Source organism: Panulirus ornatus, chromosome 43, assembly GCF_036320965.1.
Source record: "Panulirus ornatus isolate Po-2019 chromosome 43, ASM3632096v1, whole genome shotgun sequence".
In the NCBI taxonomy this organism is placed as follows: domain Eukaryota; kingdom Metazoa; phylum Arthropoda; class Malacostraca; order Decapoda; family Palinuridae; genus Panulirus; species Panulirus ornatus.
Genome location: NC_092266.1, coordinates 8,833,782 through 8,852,480, shown reverse-complemented (window position 1 = coordinate 8,852,480; position 18,699 = coordinate 8,833,782). Strand labels below are relative to the sequence as shown.

The window sequence follows — 18,699 nt, the reverse complement described above, 5'->3', positions numbered from 1 at the left end:
GTGGTTTGATTGAGTAAGTAATAATAGGGTAAGAGAGATGTGTGGTAATAAAAAGACTGTGATTGAGAGAGCAGAAGAGGGTGTTTTGAAATGGTTTGGTCACATGGAGAGAATGAGTGAGGAAAGATTGAGAGAGGATATAAGTGTCAGAGGTGGAGGGAACGAGAAGCAGGAGACCAAATTGGAGGTGGAAAGATGGAGTGAAAAAGATTTCGAGTGATCGGGGCCTGAACTTGCAGGAGGGTGAAAGGGGTGCAAGGAGTAGAGTGAATTGGAACAATGTGGTATACCGGGGTCGATGTGCTGTCAATGGATTGAACCAGGGCATGTGAAGCATCTCGGGTAAACCATGGAAAGTTCTGTGGGGCCTGAATGTGGAAAGGGAGCTGTGGTTTCGGTGCATTATACATGACAGCTAGAGACTGAGTGTGAACGAACTTGGCCTTTGTTGTCTTTCCTAGCGCTATCTCATGCAAATGTGGGGGAGGGGGTTTTCATTTCATGTGTGGTGGGGTGGCGACGGGAAAGAATAAGGGCAGACAGTATGAATTATGTACATATGTATATATGTATATGTCTGTGTGTGTATATATATGTATACGTTAAGATGTATAGGTATGTATATGTGCGTGTGTGGATGTGTAGGTATATACATGTGTATGTGGGTGGGTTGGGCCATTCTTTCGTCTGCTTCCTTGCACTACCTCGCTAACGCGGAAGACAGCGACAAAGTATAATAAATATAAATAATGTGTATGTATGTTCATATATGTATACATATATGTGTATGTGTGTGGAAGTGTCTTTCTTCATCAGTTTCCTGGCGCTACCTCGCTAACACAGGAAACAGCGACCAAGTACAAAAAAAAGGAGCCGAGTGAGGATATTCCCTCTAAGGCTCAGTCCTTGGTTCTTAACAGTACCTCGCTAATGCGGGAAGTGGCGAATATGTATGAAAATATATATATATAAAAATATTCATTTATCATATTTATTTCATACTTGATCACTGTTTCCCGAGTCAGTGAGGTAGTGCCAGGAACCAGACAAAGAATGGCCCATCCACTCATAAAAAATATATAAAAATATTTATTTATCATATTCATTTCATTGTCCTTGATCGCTGTTTCCCAAGTCAACAAGGTAGTGCCAGGAACCAGCCAGAGAGTGGCCCATCCACTCATATACACACATATATATATATGTACATAAATGCCCATACATGCACACATACATATCAATATATACATAAATATGCATACACATACACAGAAATATACATATATACAAATGCAAATATTCATGCTTGCCTTCATCCATTCCCCCCACTACCCCGCCCCACAGGAAACAGCATAGCTACCCCCCACTTCAGCGAGGCAGTGCCAGAAAAAACAAAAAAGGCCACATTCATTCACACTCAGTCTCTAGCTGTCATGTGTAATGCACCGAAACCACAACTCCCTATCCATGTCCTGGCCCCACAGACCTTTCCACAGTTTACCCCAGACGCTTCATATGCCCTGGTTCAGTCCAATGACAGAACGTCGACCCCGCTATACCACATCGTTCCAATTCACTCTATTCCTTGCATGCCTCACCCTCCTGTATGTTCAGGCCCCAATCGCTCAAAATTTTTTTCACTCCATCCTTCCACCTCCAATTTGGTCTCCCACTTCTCCTTGTTCCCTCTACCCCTGACACATATATCATCTTTGTCAATCTTTCCTCACTCATTCTCTCCATATGTCCAAACCATTTAAACACACCCTCTTCTGCTCTCTCAACCACACTTTTCATTTCCACACATCTCTCTTACCCTTTCATTACTTACTTGATCAAACCATTTCCCACCACACATTGTCCTCAAACATTTCATTTTCGACACATCCACCACCCTCCATACAACCCTATCTATAGCCCATGCCTCGCAACCATATAACATTGTTGGAACCACTATTACTTCAAGCATACCTATTATTGCTCTCCAAGATAATGTTCTCTCCTTCCACACATTCTTCATCGCTCCCAGAATATACATATATGTATCGAGAGTGTAAGGCATGTGTATGAAAAACAAGAACAAGAGAGGAGAGTGAATGGATCCAAATGAAGGTTGGTCTGCAACAGGGGTGTGTGATGTCACCTTGGTTGTTTAATTTGCTTATGGACTGGGTGGTGAGGGATATAAATGCAAGAGTCTTGGAGAGAGGGGCAAGCATGCAGTCTGTGGGGGATGTGAGCACCTGGGAAGTGAGTCACTTGTTTTTCGTCAATGATACAGCACTGGTGGCTGATACAAATGAGAAACTGCAAAAGTTTGTGACTGAATTTGGAAGTGTGTTAAAGGAGAAAGATGATATAAAATGTGAATAACAGCAAGGTTATTAGGTTCAGCAGGGTTGAGGGATAGTTTAGTCGGATGTAAGTTTGAATGGAGAAAAATTGGAAGTGAAATGTCTTTGATATCTGAGAGTGGACTTGGCAACAAATGGAAACCTTAAAGAGGAAGCGAGTCACAGGGAGGGGGAGGGGACGAAAGTCCTAGGAGCAATGACGAACATGAGGAAAGAGGGGACGAAAGTCCTAGGAGCAATAATGAACATGTGGAAAGAGAAAACTATCTTGGGGTAAAAATGAGTATGTTTTAAGGATTACCAGTTCCAACAATATCATGGTTGTGAGGCATGGGCTATAGACAGGGTTGTTCAAAAGAGGGTGGATGTGTTGGAAATGAAATGTATGAGGGCAATATGTGGTGTGAGGTGGTTTGATAAAGTAAGTAATGACAGGAGTAAGAGAGATGTATAGTATTAGAAAGTGTGTGGTACAGAGAGCAGGTGGTGTTGAAATGGTTACAGACCTGACTCTTAAAGGAGGAAAGTTATCATGAAGAGGGAAAAACAAAAGAAGGAAGAGAATTCTATAGTTAAGCTGTTTGAGAAAAGAAGGTATAATAACAGCCAGAGGATGCAGGTAGTTCATGAGTAGTACACATCAAGGATCATGGGTGTGTGTGTGATGAGCAAAGCAGAATAGTGGGCAATCAAATTTCCACCGATACATGTGTTGAGTACGAAAGTGTAGTGACATTTCTTAAATATGAACTGCTACTTCCTGCTTGTGCAAGGCAGCGCCACAAACAGATGAATGACCCTAAGAGGGAAAATATTCTTATTTGGTTCCTTATTCTACAAGGTAATACAGGAGGGGAAGATTTCCAGCCCCCACACTTCTGCTACTCTTAGATTTTCCATCCCCTATCCCCAGGGATGATATACATATTTTTATAAGTTTGTTGTTCCCATCTTTGTGAGACAGTGCTAGAAACAAGACAACCTTACTACATCCACTCTCTTGCTATCATGTATTATGCACCATAAGCATTAAAGTATACATTCACAGCCAAGCACACAGACCCTTCTGTGGTTAATCATGACTGTTTCACATGCTTTAATTCAGCCCACTGGCATCATCGCCCTTCCCTGTATACCACATTCCTCCAATCCATTTTATCCCATACATGCCTCTCACCCTCCTGAATGTTTAAAACAAGATATCTCAAGGCCTCCTTGACTCCATTCTTACATGTACTCAGCCTGCCAGGCACCCTTGTTCCCTCTACCTTCAACACAGAAGGTAATGCTACAGGTTGAATCTTTAATTCAGCAACCTTGGGACCTGGCCATTGCTGGACCACAGAAAATGCAGAAAAACAGAACTAGACCCTAAGGGAACCCCCTCTGTAAACATATGACTGACCCCTAGTCTTGCCAGCTCATTCCACATACATATTGCTGTGTTATCAAAGGCAGAACAAAGCTTAAAACAGAAAATAATATGACCATTAATGCTTCCAAAAAAGGTTCATATTGTTACATCAGATTATATCAGTAGTATCCCCAGATGGAGACTCCTCAATATCTTGGGCAAGGGTTTTTATTGGTATATGACGCTAATACAGTGCAGATTCGTCAGCATTATACACTTGTGTTGGGGCTAAGTTTTCCACTGCCACTAGCTGTGTGAATTCATCCACAAACTTTGTTGCAGCTTTGTGATGAGTAGTTAATGCAAGAAATGACCATAGATTGGTAGCTGGCTACAGTTAACTCTTGTTACTGTTGTTGTTTTACTGTTCTTGTCAAGGCAGCCATTTCGTGCTGCATCAGTCCCAGCAAGGCAGCTGGCTTGTACACTCTCTCTTGCCCTGCACATATTGCTCTTGGTTGTTTAATAAAGAACTGGAGTTTTTATCAATTCTTTTAATACGACCTGAAACTACAAGCTTCTTGTCAGCACTATACTTTTCAACACACACACACACTATGCACTAAAATTCCATGTCTCCACTTAAACTAGTGTAACAATCCTTGCGAATATTCAGTCATAGTCTAGCTTTAGTTTTCTATGAAAAACTTTGGCCTGCTCAATAAGCATCTCCCCAGTAATGCTTACACCATCATTACGTGGGAGCTTAAACCACTTTATAAGTGCACTGTCTAATTCTGTATTCCTGACTCCTTTCAAAGTTTTCAAAAACTTTGAACTTTTCAGGCTTTCATTTTCAGCAAAAAACTGAATATAAGAAATTAACATGTCTGCAGTGTAAACAGATTTTGGTACCTTAGTGCTGCTAACAGTGCCGCCCTGGTGGCAGCTCAACAAAATGATGATGGAAGATTCAAAACGTGCCGGACCATGGGAGTTACTGCACTACAGCACGGGATTAGAGGCATTTCACTCATCTTCTGTGTTCAAAAGTGGGCATCCCTCTCAATTAAACTGTACATACTAACACACCTCACTCTTACACTGCCATTCCTTACATGATCAACCTGCCTTACGGTACTATTGTATTCAGGCATTTCATTACCAACACATCTATCCTATTCCTTCCTTTTGCATATGAGGTCCAAGACATGCACCCATAAAACACCAATGGGACTATTATCCTTTCAAACATACCCTTCTTTGCCCTAAGAGAAAAAAACTCTCCTTCCCAAACACTCCTTACAGTACCTCAGCATTTTAGTGCTTCTTTCAACCTAAGGCTTTCAGGGTTTCACCCACTGTCATGTCCACTCCCATTAACCTTATGCACTCCACTTGCTTCAGGTTCTCCCTGTTAACATTCAAAGTTAAATCATCCTGTCACATCACCCTAAGACAATTCATTACCTTACTTTTGTTTACATTTACTCTCAACCCCTCTGTTCAACACTTTCCCATGTTGTCACTGGTTTCTTCTCAAATTTTTCTCTCGAGTCTATCATCAGGCCTATGTCATCTACAAAGTGAAAATGACTCACCTCCTGACCACCCTAGCCAACTGCAGACACAGCCCTTGCTCCAAAACCCTTGCATTTACTGTCTATGAACTGATTAAATAAGTGACATCACACATCTTTGACAGACCCACCTTCAACGGAAATCAATCACATTGCATTTGGAAGCTTTCCTTCCACACCATCATTTTGTAACATACTCAACAAGACATCTCTATCAACCCTACAACACATTTTCTCCAGGTCCATTAATCCTACATACAAATCCCTCTAAGTACAGGTACACCAACGATTTTCAGGCACTCTTGGTTCCAAAGCCTTGCAGTATTAACCATTCTACCGGACCACCCATGGTCACATAATAATAATTCATCAACACACCTCTAACCCACTAATTGTACATCTCACATGTGTCTAAAGTATACCATGAACTGTTAGAAATTTAAACTAAACAAATATTAAATGTTTGAGCACCCTAAGATGGCAAGTCTGTCCTTAGATTGTTTGAATCCTGTTGGGTCTTCTTTGTCTTCGGTTGTTAGTGTTTTCCTAGGTGTACATGGCAAGAACAATGCAGTTTCATCTGCATTATACACTTGCTCAGGACTGAGGTGCTCGTCAGCTACGAGTTTCGCAAATTCATCCACATACTTGGCAGCTCCGTCGTGGTTTGCAGACCACTTCTCTCCACACAATTTATTCATGGAAATTTCATGAAAATTGAATCTTTGAAGCCATCCTTCACTATAGTCATGCTCATGTTGTAATTTAAGTTCTTTATGGAACTACTTAGCCTGGTTAACATGCTACCTGACAAATCCACTCCATCATTCCGACGCTGTTGAAACCATTCCATCATCACTCGATCATGCTCAGTACTCTTACCATCTTTCATAGTTTTTCTAATTGTCATCTGCTTCTTGGAATCACTGTCTGTATAAATTTCAATATTTTCTCCCTTTACTTCTTTAAATCATAAACAGATGATGAGCCAACACTGCAGATGTCACACAGCTTACGCACAGAAATACCACGGTCCATTTTTTCAACAGTTCTACTTTATCTTGGATTGATACATGGTGTCAAACGTAAGTTTGACACCATGACTGACACTCACATGTCTTAGAAGCCACAGCTAGGGTTAAATTTAAGCAAAATAAGCCAAGAATCTCACAGAATTGTGGTATCACCACCAATACAACATAAAGAATGTAAATAAACACGCCTTACACACAACGCCATCTGTGGCCGTCCAGTAAACTAGTCTGGTGGCCATGGTAATTTCAAGTTCCCTCACGAAATTTTGTCCGGACTAAAGGAGGTGCTGAACCATCAGTTGCTGGAAATTCGGTGGTGTACCTGCACTTCTTTGTGGAACAAATCCTATTCTTTGACCATGGTGGGGATATTGTATATCTGGCCTCATGGTAAAGACTTTGAGGTCAGATGACATCATTGCTGCCTTAGCTACTATGTAGTACTGAAGACAGTAGGATGCAACTTCTGCTTAATAATAGTGCTTGATGAGACTTTGGTATTTCTGTCCTAGGTGACATTTTCCCTCCACCAGTAACTCACCATGGGTCCTAAGAAGTTTCCCTCTACCAGTAACTAACCATGGGTCCTTAGAAGTTTGTATCGAGAAGAAAGGGCAGGTACTCTTACTTGTTAGAAAAAAGTCTAAAAGTGAGATTTCATTATGTTTTGGCAGTTTTTTCAACACCTTACACTTCATCAGGTTATAAGTTGCTTACTGGTCTTCACAGTTTAACCAGACCCAACTTTAATGGGAAGGATGACTTCAGAAGAAAGTCTTTAAACAGTGTTCAGATGATGGACTCAAGACCTGCTAGTACATCCTAATCTCCATGTTCATACATTTTCTTTCTTCCAAGCATGAATATGGCCCTTCACTTCTAGGAAAATTTTCCAGGACTCATGGATAGTAAATGGTAAGAGGAAAGATATCACCCACAACAGAAATAGTGAAGTAAAGATAAGGCCAGCAAGCAAAAGTTGCATCCCTACACTAACGGCCATGGAATAACAAAAGCAAAAAAACTGTGTAATGACTTCAAAGACTGCCCCATGCTGCCATACATACAATATCCTCACCATAAGCAAGTACTATTATAAAAATCCTTCAACAAATAAAACTTGATGCACAAAATGATTACTTTAGACAGTATCCATCTTTTATTTTGAGACAAATAAAAAGAGGCAAATGTGATTTGTTTATGTGTGTATGCAAGGGGCAGGTAATTTCTGAGGAATTTCACAGTTAAAGAGTTTCGGGTATGAATCAAACTATGTGAAAATTCATAAACTTTCCATTCTAGCAGCACAAACTTACTCTCCATAAGGTAAGGCTCATTATCTCTAACTTAAAAGTTAGGTTTTGTTGCTTGGGATGTTATTGATATCTACAGTCTATCTTCTTATGTTAGTTTTACAAGATTTACAAATATATATTTCTTCCTTATACTCTTTCTGTGGGAAGGGTATTTATGAAGTTTAAGAGTGCTAATTCAAAAAACTTGAAATAATATCAATTTCCTTTTTCAGTAATGAGGACTGAAGAATACAAAAAGACTAATACAACATAATTTAGCGCATTTTTCAATCATAAAACACTGAGATGATACTGGGAAGGGCTGTGACGATCAGAGATAATATGAAGTTATTTAATGATGAAGTTTGTGAAACACCTCTAGGAATCTGAGGAACCTATGAAAACCTCATCAACCTTTACCTTACTGCCAAGATTTCCATATTTTGATGCTATTCAAAAACCATGCAATTTCTATGGTCTCATGTTTACATGAAATATACGCACAATGTCAACATTTACATCCTGCCACACAGTTAAGGGTGTTAACTTTAGCATTTACCTTAAAGGTAGTTAACCCACAACTTCCCTCCCCCTCAATGCCCCAACCACTTTCTCATGAATTACGCTAATGTTACCGAGTGATGTTAATCACCATCTACTCCTTACGTTACTGAATGATGCCAAACATCAATCAACCACGAAAGTTAGTGAATGATGTTAAACTTCACCTTGTTAGTGTTACTGAACAATGTTAAACTTCATCTACCCTTTTTTAGTTCAATCTTAAAAACTGAGAGAATGTCATCTATACAATTCTTTTAACAGTTAAGAAGGTTGCAGCACTAAGCTACAACTGAACCCTCAAGTTATAAAATATCTATTACTATTAAGCACGGCTCACCATCAAAATTTCTAATGTTTGTTTACTTGCAGAAAATGTAAATAATACAACAATATCAAGTAATATTCCATACGCTATGTCTACTTCCATTATGCAGACAATCATAACAAACACATGACTTTATAAATGCAGAAACATCAAAAGGGAAAGTGAAAGAGAATCCTGAGCACTTTCGTATATCAACAGTCCTCTGAAGATGTGGCAATACACTGAAGCGCTAAGGATTTTGAGTGTTTCCTTTCCCTAGTGGTGTTTCTGCATCTACTTATATGAGTAATTATGTCTTTCTAAAATAAAAAAATAAAAAACAAGTGCAGTATAGTTCCATCACCATATTACTTGTCACTGAGAACAAACCAACTGTAATAAGATGTCAACAAGCAACAGACCAAGCAGCTATCTGCCCTATATCCCAACAAGCATTGATTCCATGTGCTATCCACCAGAATACTACATTAAAGTTTGTATATTTCCAAAATAAACCTCAGTTACTACGGGATGATAAGCAATGTTTTCTTGGATTTTTGATTTTCAAAGTTAACACACATTTCCCTTTGTTATTCACATAAAACCACACCAACAACTTATTTCACAATAATGAGCAAAAGACAATGCTCCAAATCAAGCTCTGCCACTTTTATTGTATTCTCTAAACACCAAAGCAGGAGCATTGCAGAACAAAATCTTTCAATTTTCAAAGTTAATTTTGACTCACTGCAAAACTGATAAATTACCTATTACTTAACTTTTCACTCATCATACAGAACTGATATATATAGTATAAGGATCCCAATATTTGCAAAAGCTTTTCTCCTATGGGAAAAATAAATACATAAATCAAGTGGCATTATAAGGAAAGTAACCAACACGAACTATGATAGAAGCTACACCTTAAAAGCAACTAAAAATAAATCTATGCATTTGGAAGGAAGCATGTGGTGACTTCCTTAAATTGGTCAGATACTGGCACTGATAATATCAGTTTTCTATCTTGTCAATTGCCTCCAATCAACAAAATGTCATGTACATGTCTCCCTCCTTCTGTTGAATTTCTGTTGGCCAATTCTAGTGTCATCAGTCGCTACAATCTTAAATTGGTCTCCAAGTCTGTGATTCATGGAACACAGAAACACAATTACATCTACGAATGATGGATAAAAAGATAATGCTAGAGGTCATGCCTTTCGTTGTAATGTACTAATACTCCATTAGAGAGGGGTAACCGCCTCGAACATTTCTCCATCATCATTAGCTGTGAATAATGAATGAATATGTTCTGCATTATAAAATGACAGATGCAGAGCATGAGTGGGAATAAAACCTGCATCTAGTCCCAGAAATGACTGTAGAAATGTACTAATAATACATTCGTCTCCCATTGGGAATTGTGTGATCACTCACTGTCTTCCATTTGTTGACATCTAGAACCATGACGACTGAATTTTCATTGGGGTGACTCGTTTATTCAGATGAGTATACAGAACATGAAGATAATTCTTGACTGCTCAGTAGGTTATATGATGTTATAAAATTGAATTATATCAAGGCGTGCTACCTAGTTTTATAATAATTCTATCCAGTTTCCCTTGATATAATACATTTGATTTATGTAATGTCGTTCAACATGTAAGATAAATGTGTCCTCTAAGGGCACTTCTGTCATCGCAATAAATTCAATAAAGTACCAAGACCATATGCAACCATTTCATGAAGTTGGTTCTGAAGCAGAGTTCAAACAGACATAAAACGCAAACTAAACCATTTCCCTCACATCATCCATGTGATACCTCTGTGGTGCCACTAAACACAAACTTTCCTAATTATATCTAAGTAATTAACTCAGATTTCTCGGTTGCTGGGGCTTTGTTTAAGTTAGGTTATAGCTTCTAACATCATGATAATGTCCTCATGCGTCATTATTTCCTAATTTTCTCTTTTCCTATTTTTTTGACGGCAGAAATGCCCTCAGGTACATAGCCCAGCCCACTGTGTGTGTGTGTGTGTGTGTGTGTGTGTGTGTGTGTGTGTGTGTGTCATATAACGTGTGTGAACACATCGTCTGCCACTCTCTACCATCACCCCACACACCATGTTATCACTCGTCCATGATTTAGTTCATCTTGAACCACCAGTAAGGTGGCAACAGAACAGTAAACAATCCATCATGAAAATTGTTTACACGACAGAGGGAGGAGCATAACGGGATTGTGTTCCGAGTCCATCATTACTGAAGTGGCGGCAGTAAACCATAGATATACCTTTATTTGCAGTGATGCAATGGTTGTGGCGAGGTGTGAGGAAGCGTAGGCTAGAGAGTGTCAGTGCTAAATGTGGCTTGTGGCGCCGTCAGAAGGCTACATTATCCACCACCTCACTCCACCTCCACTCCACTCCACTCCACCACGTCACTCCTCATTACTCACCTCCTGACCACGTACCAACACTCCTCGTCCACTTGCCTAGTAATTCATATTCAGCAGTCAAATCCCAGGCCACACGAAATCTCACAGTAAATACTATAACTTCACCAATCTGTATTTTGGTCCAGATGACTAAAGTCTATTCCCAGAACCAGACCACAACAAGGGCGTCCATTGGTCGGCTCTGGTCACGTGGGACACTGCGTTCTACACCACTTAATTGTAGGAAAACTTGTACAACACTACATCACATCCACATTACACAAATTGAGTTTCAATCAACGATTCATAAAAGAAAACCATACAATTTTCTTAGTTCTTGAAGAAATATTTACAAATTCCTTCCACTAAAACGCATTCCCTTGCACAAGACACATAAGTTGTTAGCGTGTATTCACAAGGTCATACGCTAACTACTATAACCTCAAGTATCACATATCCATCATAATGATCACCTTATAACACATCCTTGATTACTAGTCAAAATATATCCATGAGAGTGATGATGTTCACTGGACAAGAAGCGAGACCAGTGTGGGAGGGCAGACATCCGGTCAGCAGGCCACACTCCTCCTCCTCCACCTGGGAATTACCCGCATAAACCCCAGCTTCCTCTCACCGCCAGCCAACTACCCATGCAAACGTTAATTATGACGAGGTCATGACGTCATGATGACCTATGGTTACAGGGAGCGAGTGTTTGAGGAGCGCCTCACTAACTTATGATCATTATTTACTGGTCAAGATGGATGACTATGTGATCCTCTGTGTGACGTGTGAACACACTTCTTAACTGTGTACCAAACAACCATTGATGATCAGCTAGGTCACACTACGTACATCACCTCACTCTGTCCCTCCCTCATCATACACCATGTGTTCCTCTACATACATCACCTCACTCTGTCCCTCCCTCATCATACACCATGTGTTGCTCTCTACATACATCACCTCACTCTGTCCCTCCCTCATCATACACCATGTGTTGCTCTCTACATACATCACCTCACTCTGTCCCTCCTTCATCATACACCATGTGTTGCTCTCTACATACATCACCTCACTCTGTCCCTCCTTCATCATACACCATGTGTTCCTCTACATACATCACCTCACTCTGTCCCTCCCTCATCATACACCATGTGTTGCTCTCTACATACATCACCTCACTCTGTCCCTCCCTCATCATACACCATGTGTTCCTCTACATACATCACCTCACTCTGTCCCTCCCTCATCATACACCATGTGTTCCTCTACATACATCACCTCACTCTGTCCCTCCCTCATCATACACCATGTGATGCTCTCTACATACATCACCTCACTCTGTCCCTCCCTCATCATACACCATGTGTTCCTCTACATACATCACCTCACTCTGTCCCTCCCTCATCATACACCATGTGTTCCTCTACATACATCACCTCACTCTGTCCCTCCCTCATCATACACCATGTGTTCCTCTACATACATCACCTCACTCTGTCCCTCCCTCATCATACACCATGTGTTGCTCTCTACATACATCACCTCACTCTGTCCCTCCTTCATCATACAAACCCTGTGTTGCCTCTAAAATAAAATCACCTCACCTGTCCCCCTTCATCAAACACCTGTATGCTCCCCTAAAATACACACCTCCTCTGTCCCCCTCATCAACACCATGTGTTCTCCTTTCATACATCACCTCACTCTGTCCCTCCCCCATATACACCATGTTTTTCTCCCCTACATACTCACCTCACTCTGTCCCTCCTTCATCCCTACCCATGGTTCCTACATACTCACCTCACTCTCCCCTCCTTTCCCCCCTCACTCTCACCCCGTACCTTTTACTTCCCCGCATGAGGTTGTAAACTACAACAACAACAACAACCACTCCCCGTCTGCCTACATCCCTCTCCACAACCGCTCACTCCGTACCAAAACAAATTGTACCGTTCTGTTACCAAACAATATGGACCGTTTGGGACCATACAATATTGTACCGTTTGTAAACCCTACCCAAAATTTTTACCGTTCTGTACAACAATATTTTACCGTCTGTACCAAACAATATTGAACTTTCTGTACCATACAAAATTGTACCGTTCGACAATTTCCCTAACATATGTACCGTTCTGTACCATACAAAATTGTAAAAGTTTTTTTTACCATACAATACTTTAACGTTCTGTACCAAAACAATATGGTCCCCCTTCTGTACAACAATATTGTAACCCCTTTTTTTTACCAACAATACTGTAACGTTCTGTACATACAATTGTTTCGTTCTGTACCACAATATGTAAAACCCTTCTTTACCATACCCAAATTTTAAACCCTTCTTACCATACAAATTGTAACGTCCCGTACCATACAATATTGACCGTTCGACCCAAAAATTATTTACCGTTTCCCGTCCAAACAATATTGTACCCCTTCTTACCAACAATTTGTAACGTCCTGTACCATACAATATTGTTTCCGTTCTGTACCATAACATTGTACCGGTCTGTACCATACAATATTGTAAACCCTTCTGTACCATACATTTTTGGGAACGTTTGAAAAATACAATTTTTGTACCGTTCTGTACCAACATACTTTACCGTTCGTACCCCTACATATTTAACTCCTTACCATACAATATTGTTTCCGTTCTGTACCATACAATATGGGAACGTCTTACCATACAATATTTTACGTCCTGTACCATACAATATGTCCCCTTCCCGTACCATACAAAATGTACCGTCTGTACTACAAATTGTAACGTTCTTTTACCAAACAAAATTGTAAACGTCTGTACCATACAATATTGTACCGTTTGTACCATACAATATTGTACCGTTCTGTACCCTACAATATTGTACCGTTCTGTACCATACATATTGTAACGTCTGTACCATACAATATTGTACCGTTCTGTACCATACAATATTGTAACGTCTGTACCATCAATATTGTACCGTTCTGTACCATACAATATTGTAAACCCTTCTGTACCAACAATATTGTACCGTTCTGTACCATACAATATTGTACCGTTCTGTACCATACAATATTGTACCGTTCTGTACCATACAATATTGTACCGTTCTGTACCATACAATATTGTAACGTCCTGTACCATACAATATTGTAACGTTCTGTACCATACAATATTGTAACGTCTGTACCTACAATATTGTAACGTTCTGTACCATACAATATTGTACCGTTCTGTACCATACAATATTGTACCGTTCTGTACCATACAATATTGTAACGTCTGTACCATACAATATTGTACCGTTCTGTACCATACAATATTGTAACGTTCTGTACCATACAATATTGTACCGTTCTGTACCATACAATATTGTAACGTTCTGTACCATACAATATTGTACCGTTCTGTACCATACAATATTGTACCGTTCTGTACCATACAATATTGTAACGTCCTGTACCATACAATATTGTACCGTTCTGTACCATACAATATTGTAACGTTCTGTACCATACAATATTGTACCGTTCTGTACCATACAATATTGTAACGTTCTGTACCATACAATATTGTACCGTTCTGTACCATACAATATTGTAACGTTCTGTACCATACAATATTGTACCGTTCTGTACCATACAATATTGTACCGTTCTGTACCATACAATATTGTAACGTTCTGTACCATACAATATTGTAACCGTTCTGTACCATACAATATTGTAACGTTCTGTACCATACAATATTGTAACGTTCTGTACCATACAATATTGTAACGTTCTGTACCATACAATATTGTACCGTTCTGTACCATACAATATTGTACCGTCCTGTACCATACAATATTGTACCGTTCTGTACCATACAATATTGTACCGTTCTGTACCATACAATATTGTACCGTTCTGTACCATACAATATTGTACCGTTCTGTACCATACAATATTGTAACGTTCTGTACCATACAATATTGTAACGTTCTGTACCATACAATATTGTAACGTTCTGTACCATACAATATTGTAACGTTCTGTACCATACAATATTGTACCGTTCTGTACCATACAATATTGTAACGTTCTGTACCATACAATATTGTACCGTTCTGTACCATACAATATTGTAACGTTCTGTACCATACAATATTGTACCGTTCTGTACCATACAATATTGTAACGTTCTGTACCATACAATATTGTACCGTTCTGTACCATACAATATTGTAACGTCCTGTACCATACAATATTGTAACGTTCTGTACCATACAATATTGTACCGTTCTGTACCATACAATATTGTACCGTTCTGTACCATACAATATTGTACCGTTCTGTACCATACAATATTGTAACGTCCTGTACCATACAATATTGTACCGTTCTGTACCATACAATATTGTAACGTTCTGTACCATACAATATTGTACCGTTCTGTACCATACAATATTGTACCGTTCTGTACCATACAATATTGTACCGTTCTGTACCATACAATATTGTAACGTTCTGTACCATACAATATTGTAACGTTCTGTACCATACAATATTGTACCGTTCTGTACCATACAATATTGTACGTCTGTACCATACAATATTGTACGTCTGTACCAACCAATATTGTACCGTCTGTACCATACAATATGTACCGTTCTGTACCATACAATATTGTTAACGTCCTGTACCATACAATATTGTACCGTTCTGTACCATACAATATTGGGACCCGTTCTGTACCATACAATATTGTAACGTCCTGTACCATACAATATTGTACCGTTCTGTACCATACAATATTTTACCGTTCTGGGGGGGGGGGGGGGGGGGGGGGGGGGGGGGGGGGGGGGGGGGGGGGGGGGGGGGGGGGGGGGGGGGGGGGGGGGGGGGGGGGGGGGGGGGGGGGGGGGGGGGGGGGGCCCCCCCCCCCCCCCCCCCCCCCCCCCCCCCCCCCCCCCCCCCCCCCCCCCCCCCCCCCCCCCCCCCCCCCCCCCCCCCCCCCCCCCCCCCCCCCCCCCCCCCCCCCCCCCCCCCCCCCCCCCCCCCCCCCCCCCCCCCCCCCCCCCCCCCCCCCCCCCCCCCCCCCCCCCCCCCCCCCCCCCCCCCCCCCCCCCCCCCCTACAATATTGTAACGTTTTGTACCATACAATATTGTAACCGTTCTGTACCATACAATATTGTACCGTTCTGTACCATACAATAATGTTACGTTCTGTACCATACAATATTGTAACGTTCCTGTACCATACAATATTGTAACGTCCTGTACCATACAATATTGTACGTCCTGTACCATACAATATTGTACTGTTCTGTACCTAAAAAACAATATTGTAACGTTCTGTACCATACAATATTGTACCGTTCTGTACCATACAATATTGTAACGTTCTGTACCATACAATATTGTAACGTTCTGTACAATACAATATTGTAACGTTCCTGTACCATACAATATTGTACCGTTCTGTACCATACAATATTTGTAACGTCTGTACCATACAATATTGTGCCGTTCTGTAAAACCCTAAAAATATTGTACCGTTCTGTACCATACAATATTGTACCGTTCTGTACCATACAATATTGTAACGTTCTGTACCATACAATATTGTACCGTTCTGTACCATACAATATTGTACCGTTCTGTACCATACAATATTGTAACCGTTCTGTACCATACAATATTGTAACCGTTCTGTACCATACAATATTGTACCGTTCTGTACCATACAATATTGTAACGTCTGTACCATACAATATTGTAACGTTCTGTACCATACAATATTGTAACGTTCTGTACCATACAATATTGTACCGTCCTGTACCATACAATATTGTTACCGTTCTGTACCATACAATATTGGTAACGTTCCTGTACCATACATTATTGTAACCGTCTGTACCATACAATATTGTAACGTCCTGTACCATACAATATTGTAACGTTCTGTACCATACAATATTGTACCGTTCCTGTACCATACAATATTGTACCGTTCTGTACCATACAATTTGTAACCGTTCTGTACCATACAATATTGTAACGTCCTGTCCAATTACAATATTGTACCGTCCTGTACCATACAATATTGTACCGTTCTGTACCATTACAATATTGTACCGTTCTGTACCATACAATATTGTAACCGTTCTGTACCATACAATATTGTACCGTTCTGTACCATACAATATTGTAACGTTCTGTACCATACAATATTGTACCGTTCCCTGTACCATACAATATTGTAACGTCCTGTACCATACAATATTGTACCGATGCCTGTACGCATACAGATATTGTAACGTCTGTACCATACAATATTGTGACGTTTTCCTGTACCAGACAATATTGTAACGTACTGTACCATAGCAAATAGTGTAACAGTTCTGTACCATACAATATTGTTACGTCTGTACCATACCAATTGTCTAACGTCCTGTACCATTCAATATTGTACGTTCTGTACCATACAATATTGTACCGTTCTGTACCATACAATATTGTTAACGTTCTGTACCATACATATTGTACCGTTCTGTACCATACAATATTGTAACGTTCTGTACCATACAATATTGTACCGTTCTGTACCATACAATATTGTAACTACAACGTACTTGTACCATACAATATTGTAACGTTCTGTACCATACAATATTGTAACCCCTCCTGTTACCATACAATATTGTAACGTTCTGTACCATACAATATTGTACCGTTCTGTACCATACAATATTGTAACGTCCTGTACCATACAATATTGTACCGTCTGTACCATACAAATATTGTAACTCTGTACCATACAATATTGTACGTTCTGTACCATACAATATTGTACCGTCCTGTACCATACAATATTGTACCGTTCTGTACCATACAATATTGTAACGTCCTGTACCATACAATATTGTAACGTTCTGTACCATACAATATTGTAACGTTCTGTACCATACAATATTGTACCGTTCTGTACCATACAATATTGTACCGTTCTGTACCATACAATATTGTACCGTTCTGTACCATACAATATTGTACCGTTCTGTACCATACAATACACGACTTTCTACATTTCTTTTGTTTGTCTTTCCTCCCGCTTGGTGTACCGCTCTGTGTAGGAGGAAGTCTAGTGTCGTAGTGGCTGATGGAGACATCCACTCCTCGTCGTCAGTTATCAACAATAATAATAATGATGTTATCATATGTTTCTTGTCTCCATAAATGATGTTTTCCACATCTGTCCTCCATCATCCCTCATGTTCATCATCCCTCATGTTCATCATTCAACTGTGAAGGTCATAACTCCCTCTTCCTTCCCTCCTCACTCCATCTCGTAGTGAACACTTCTCTCACTCTCCACCTCAGCTACATCTCACCATGGGAGTCAGGTGAACTTCATGTTACTACAATGTACAGTGATCAGTTACTGTACATCTGAGGTCATGATGTACAGTGATCAGTTACTGTACATCTGAGGTCATGATGTACAGTGATCAGTTACTGTACATCTAAGGTCATGATGTACAGTGATCAGTTACTGTACATCTAAGGTCATGATGTACAGTGATCAGTTACTGTACATCTAAGGTTATGATGTACAGTGATCAGTTACTGTACATCTAAGGTCATGATGTACAGTGATCAGTTACTGTACATCTAAGGTCATGATGTACAGTGATCAGTTACTGTACATCTAAGGTCATGATGTAGTGTGATCAGTTACTGTACATCTGAGGTCATGATGTACAGTGATCAGTTACTGTACATCTAAGGTCATGATGTACAGT

The 18,699-nt window shown here is 40.1% G+C and overlaps 1 protein-coding gene across 8 annotated transcripts in view; it reads right to left on the bottom strand.

Moving 5' to 3' along the window:
- Nucleotides 1–11,515, bottom strand: part of LOC139762302 (proto-oncogene c-Rel-like) — a 280,381-nt gene extending 268,866 nt beyond the window's left edge. For 2 of the 8 annotated variants that reach the window (XM_071686902.1, XM_071686910.1), the window contains exon 1: nt 10,942–11,474. The gene's annotated coding sequence lies outside the window, so the exon portion shown is untranslated. Of the gene's footprint in view, nt 1–10,776 lie in introns of all 8 variants that reach the window. The other 6 variants (XM_071686905.1, XM_071686903.1, XM_071686904.1 and 3 more) reach the window with 6 other exon arrangements.
- Nucleotides 11,516–18,699: the final 7,184 nt, after the last annotated feature.